This window comes from Oryctolagus cuniculus, chromosome 3, assembly GCF_964237555.1.
Source record: "Oryctolagus cuniculus chromosome 3, mOryCun1.1, whole genome shotgun sequence".
Lineage (NCBI taxonomy): Eukaryota > Metazoa > Chordata > Mammalia > Lagomorpha > Leporidae > Oryctolagus > Oryctolagus cuniculus.
In genome coordinates, this window is record NC_091434.1 from 74,102,624 (window position 1) to 74,109,261 (window position 6,638).

A 6,638-nucleotide genomic window follows, 5' to 3' on the forward strand; every position below is an offset into this window, starting at 1 on the left:
ATTGAAAGAACAGTTATAATATAACATAATGACATAGTCTGAGAAACTGGGACCAGTTGGGTTGAAATGGTTAATGAAAGTTAATTAAAGAAAATTGAAGTTAGGGTTAATTTATTCAACACTGTAAACAGTAGTTTTGAGCTAACAGTGGCAATAACTGGACCAAATCTTTTGAGAAATGAAATGATGTCACTAAAATACTTCAAGCACATGCCTCCCAAATTCCATTTCCCTGAAATTTTACAGTGTAAAAGTTGGGGCTGCTGTCCAGCTCTGGATGACGAAGGAATGATGAATCGTCCAATTATTTCCATTCCAGAATGAGTCAGTGACTGAAAGCAGACATGTACTAGTGCAGTTCCATTCCTAAAAATAAATGTTTTTGGCGTTCTCCAGGACACAGAACACTAGCATTTTTTCTACCAAAAGACTCAAGGCTCTACTGAAGTTCTGTGCCCACTGAGACATCCTGGGATAGGGCGGAGGAAAGGAGTTGATCAAGTTTCTGATTGCTGCCAGTTGCTTTTCCTCTATGTATCCTCTTGCCCCACCCCCGTGTGCCTTGCTCCTGGTTGTGACCCTAGTAGGAACACAGCCAACTTCTACCCTAGAGAGCACCCAGGCAAATGGTTCCAGATGCAACAGAAGCAGAAGCAGTGATTTTTAAACAAAGCTTGTAGCTGGAATTGACAGTCCTTCATCATATAACAAACTCCTTTATTCTGCCAGTTTCCCCAGAATATTCCAACTTGATATTATGACCCTTGAGTATACATTTGAAAACTGCAAATTACAAAGCAGATGAATCAAAGGATGTCCTTAAATTTACAAAAAGACTTTTCACTGATTCCCTGCAGCACTTAAATATTATATTTATTTATAAACTTCTAATTATTTGTCTAATTGGTTTATTGGCTACATAATATAAAGGTGAATTCTTATTATGACTATGTTGACTTAAATGAAACAACAGAGATTTTAATAAATTATCCATAAAATTTTACTGTGATTAAATGGAGAAAACATGACTCTACTTATGAAAAGTTAACATTTATAGTTTTCAAACTCCCACATGCTTTATAATATTGGCACACCTGCATTTTATTTCAATACAATTAAGCTCCTGTGAATTAAGAGATAAAATATATAATTGTTATCTAAACATTATTTTATATGCAGTCCACATTTATTGAACTTAAAATAAAAAACACCATAAACATGTTTTGAAATCATTTTTAATGCCAGCCTGTGGTTTCAAAATTAGTAGTGACCTTTTTTTAGCTATTCTATATTGATAACTGCCAAATTAATTCATATTTTATGGAAGATGCCATCAGATCTCTGATTAACTTCCCCAAATAAACTCTTTTAGTATTGTGTTTTTTAAAGTCATATGTATGCCTGAAACAATTTGGCGATTATTTACTTTTGAACAGTCTGACATATCTCTAGCACTCACTTTGCCAGGCAACAAGGATGTATCCTGCATACATTAGAGAAATGTGAAAAGCAAAGATCTATTTGCTGTCCTGCCAAGGAGAGCAGGGAAAAGACAAGACAGTGGGGGTTACAGTGGGAATCTCATTTAACATAAAAGCTGAACATACTTGAATGTCTAGTAAAATTGAAAAATAAGCAGTTTTCACCTATATAGTTTTAACAATATGTGACTCAGACCTCCTTCTCTACAGTTTGTCTTAATTTTAAGAGAAAGGTGAAATGCAGAATGAAAAGCAACCAAAGAATATTACTGGAAAAAAAAAGACTCTGTCAATATATAACTCAAAATGTATCCAAGTCTTGAAGGTGAGTGGGGCTGGGTTGATGTTAAGATGCAGAGATTTGCAGAGTAACATGAAGCACTAGAAAGTAACTTTGAGAGTTAGGTCCCATCTCATTCTCTGTGCTTAAACCGTGTATGAGTTACTCATTAGTGTTCCCTGCCTTGGTTTTCTTAATCTAGAACTTAAAGAAATTAAACCAAATAGTCACTGATTTTCTTCATGCTACCTAAGTAATACATGTTTTTTTTACCATCAGCAGCATTTTATTTTATTTTACTTTTTTTTTGAAAGGCAGAGTTAGACAGCAAGAGAGAGAGAGAGGGAGAGAAAGGTCTTCCTTTTTCTGTTGGTTCACCACCCAAGTGGCCGCTATGGCTTGCGCGTTGCGGCCGGCGTGCTGCGCAGGTCAGAAGCCAGGAGCCAGGTGCTTCCTCCTGGTCTCCCATGTGGGTGCAGGGCCCAAGGACCTGGGCCATCCTGCACTGCCTTCCTGGGCCACAGCAAAGAGCTAGACTGGAAGAGGAGCAACCAGGACAGAATCTGGTGCATCGGCAGCATTTTAATAAACATAACTCCTCTCCTAGAATTTTGATGACCTACTGTGCTGCTCACGGTCAAGTTATTTTCATGCCATCATTTAGTCCCACAATCTTTCATGAGTCATTAAATAAGCCTCTTTGTCAATTATTGTATCAAAACTGACATAAATAATTATTCAAACTTGTAGATTTTCAACTTAAAAAAAAAAAGACCTTGCTGTTTTCATTGCCTGATTGCATTATATGTTGTGTTCTGATTCTACTGCACAAATGGAACAACACACAAGCTAGACAAATTTGCAAGAGGAAGATTCCCATGACTAGGAAAACAAATGGTAGCAAATTGTGGCTCTGAAGTTTCAAAGGGAAGCACACTGTGGACAAATGAAGTATAATAAAAAAGTGACTATTTGGTCTTTGTCCCTGGTTTCTGGCACAGAAACTTTGCAAGTATCCCGAGTAGCTGTATCTTTTATATACTCACAAAGTCATTCCTGACAACTAGGAGTAGTAGCGTTCATGGTGGGAGTGGGGAGTAGCTTGAATGCCAGTTGTTTGCGAGAAAAACCAATGAAATGATTAAAAGCTTAGAACTTTCACCCCCTACCTTGCACCTCTGAGAAGAGGAGCTAAAGATTGAGTCCAAATAGCAATGGCCAGTGACTTGGTCACTGCCTTATGTACTGCAACCACCCAAAGTCCCTAACTGTCCGAGTTTGATGAGCTTCTGGGTTGGTGAACACAGCAGAGAAGGTGCAGTGGCTCTGTGCCTCCACTCTTCCCCGCCATACCTTGCCATATGCCTCGCTCCCATTTGGCTGTTCTGAGTTGTACCCTTTATAGTGTACTAGTGACAGTAAGCACAATACTTTCCTGTGTTCTGTGAACCTCTCTAGCGAACTCCTGGGCCTGGGGAGAGGTTTGTGGGAACCTCTGAAGCAGTAGAGAGCTGGAAGAGAGTGGTAACCTGAGTGTTCCAGTTTCAGTTGATATCTGAAGTGGGGACAGTCCTGTGGGACTGAGCCCTTAATCTGTGGGATTTTTGTTAAGTCCAAGAATTAGGGTCTTTGTTTAGTGCAAAATTGAATTGTAAGATCTCCAGTTGGTATTGGAGAATTGGCAGTGTGGGAAAAAGATATATTTAGTGTCAGGAAACAGACAATACAACATACTACACAGTTCTAAAAAGATGATACACTTTCATGGCATAAATCAGTGTTATTGTCTCTATGAACTATACTGAAACTGCTAAAAACTAAAAATTAAAAAAAAAAACCTTTATAAAGAATTTGAAAAAGTCTGAAATTACTCACCACTCTACAAGGGATAGGGATGAATTTGTGATTTGAATGAGCAAGTGTTTGTTTCAGAAGTAGGAAAAAACAAATTACAATTTAATTAAATTTCAAAGTGTAACTTTAATGATTCCCAAAGAGGAGATGGGAAGCAAATAAAAAGGACAAATAATGTCAATTAAGTTCTGTCCCCCTACAACTATTCAATCAACACTCTCAGAATTACATAGCCAGACACTTATTAAGTGTAAACTCCTGCTCTATAAATTACCAAACCTAGACATGAGTCCTGGTTATCAAACAGACCTTCCAAAATAGTTTCTCTTAATACCCAGAGTTGAAGGATTGATTGGGGAAGAAGGAGGGGGGAGAGGGAGGGGAGGGAGAAGGGAGAAGGAGGGGAGAGGAGAGGGAAGATGGGGGAATGGAGAGGGAGAATAAATCAGTTCCAAGTATTGAAGTTATAAAAAGAGTGCAACCCCAAATTATCTCATCATAAGTACAATTTTACCAAGAAAGTAAAGAGAATGCTGTGCACAGAGGTTTTCAAATGTAGTGGCTGTGATGTGAGAGGCAGAATGCTGGAACTGATAGAATAACAGGCATTTATCAACTGTAAACAATGGTAAATTATCCGTGACCTCAGCGGGCTTCCTACCCAAAAGTAAACCTGAGGAAAGGCGACATTCTCCTGTCCTCTGTAATCACAGAAGACACCAGGCGTGGGCTGACATGTGTACACGAGTGTTTTCTGCAGCAAAGCCCTCTGTGATCATGAAAGAATGTCTGCTTCTATTTTGCAGGTGTTTGGGAGAAGCTGTTTCTTAAAGATGCCCACACCAGATGAAAGCAGAAGCATTCAGTGCAAACCGTGGACTACATTTTCCCCAAACAGCTGGCACTTTGCCATATTGCAGACATCCGAAATGCTGGCTGGCTTTTAAAAATGGGTCTAGTTGGTAGTTTACATGTTGACAGCAAGAAGGAAAAATATTACAATATTAGGCATAGGAGCAGGGAAATATTAGAGCATGGAATTCAGGATTTTCTGATTTCTGATCCAATATTTTCGCCACTCAATAATAATATCTTCTAAAACTCAAAATGGGAGGTCTGCCATGTTAAAATTCATGGTCTTGAATGTAGTTGAAGTAAATATTTTACGTCCCCTTTGGCACCTTGCACATAAAATTTTAAAATAATTCAAACAACCTACAGCTCGTCAGTGACCAAATAGAGCTATGGTAAAAATAAAATATCTTTCATTTCAGCACCAGCTGGCTAAATTTAAACTCTGTATTATGCAATCTTAAAGTGTCCTTGCTTTTAGTTGGTGTCTTAAGAAGTTCCCTTAGAATGTCTCTCCCAAATCACTTCACTCTTTAACACCTAAACACTTAAAGTACAACAGGACCAAATTAAGGTAAATCACAGGCAATTGAAAACAGAAAAAATCCATTTGAAACAACACAGGGCATGATACTTTTAAAGTACAATCTCAGTCTTCTCTGTTTAAGTTTGTAGCTACTATAATTAGGGCTGGCAGATCCAACTGGCAATGCTTTTGTTAATTCTGCAAAACATGTAAGAACCTGATTCTTTAATCCTTACTCCAGTAATACTCTCAGTGGACATAAGAGTATGGCTGGAGCAAGGACTTAAAAATCAAACATGGCTCGGAAAGAATAATTTTCATACATTTCTCTGAGCAAGCTGCAACAGTTGAAAATATTTAATCTCTTCCGTTCCCTCACCAAAGTCCAAGAAATAGTTTAATATATTCATTCAATTTATGCTCATAAAGGACAAACTAAAGTTTTTGCTAAACGTTGTGCTGTATTTTTAACCCATATGAGTTTATCAATTTTGGCTCATTATCATTCAATATTAAATACAAAAAATGCTAATTTGCAAAGAGTCTTATGTATGAAGCCATCAATTTCGGAACATAAGGCAGTGCTAAGTATTATCATAAAACCAAATCCAGGTGAATATTTTCATTTACAGTGATTATAATTTGACCTATATGGTCTTCATTGATCTTCAGTACCTAGACAGAGCATTTACAAACCTGGAAGAAGATGTGTATCAATGACTATTTTACACGTACCTTCCGTAATGTTTAGACTCAACCGAAAGTTCGCTGATATCTCCTATGTCTTTATAGTCTTCACTCAATACTTTCCTCCCTTGTTTCGTGTACAGCAATTTCCCAGTCCCCTGAAAGGAATCGGTGGAGTGGAGGCCAGCTCCACTGAAGGGTCTATCAAGCAACTAGAAGGGACGGCTGAATTTATTTTAGCCATGCAACTAAAGGATGCAACGTGTCCCTATTTTTAGGAACTGAGCTCTGTATAGGTGGGGCCTGAGTCAACCACTCTTTCCAGAACTGTGCCTCGTAGAGCAGGCTGCCTCACAGTGACCTCACTAATGTATGCACGGCTCTAACACATGTGCAGTCCATCAAACTTCCTCCTGTAGCCATGGATAGAGGCCAACTCAGAAATTCTCAACGAAGTCTGGAAAGTAACCAGCGTAAAGGGGGGAGGAAAGTCTTTGGATGACTTGTATTAAAAGAAATAATTTCAATATTTTAAGAACTAGGAATATGAAAATAGTGCAGTTAGGAAATGTTCTAATTTATTTTGGTGGACTTGTTCATATGCATTCTGAGGAAGTGGAAATGTTTTTATTGCACAAAATGTTCTTAGCTAAACACTAGTTGTGTTTTTTTTTTTTTTTTCCCTTGAGGTGTCACATATAGAGCAAAACACTACTCCAGTGTTTATGAAGTAAGTTTTCTTTTGGTAAAAAAAAAAAAAAAAAAAAAAAAAAAGGAAGAGGGGTGAGACAGCATTCTAGAAAGAATTAAGGGAACACTTACTGTGGAATTCCTGTCTGTTTATGTTAGTTGAAAATCATTTGGCATGAAGAAGAGCAGACACGGAAGAGAAGTCACCTCACATGCTCCTGAGCAAATCATATTAAATGTCCTTTGCAGCTACCTTACTGACTCAGCA

At 38.0% G+C, this 6,638-nt stretch overlaps 1 protein-coding gene across 3 annotated transcripts in view; it reads right to left on the reverse strand.

The window, feature by feature from the left end:
• Window positions 1-6,057, reverse strand: part of XIRP2 (xin actin binding repeat containing 2) — a 77,794-nt gene extending 71,737 nt beyond the window's left edge. For 2 of the 3 annotated variants that reach the window (XM_017342905.3, XM_008258698.4), the window contains exon 1: window positions 5,729-6,057. The gene's annotated coding sequence lies outside the window, so the exon portion shown is untranslated. The remainder of the gene's footprint in view (window positions 1-5,728) is intronic. The other variant, XM_008258699.4, reaches the window with a different exon arrangement.
• Window positions 6,058-6,638: the final 581 nt, after the last annotated feature.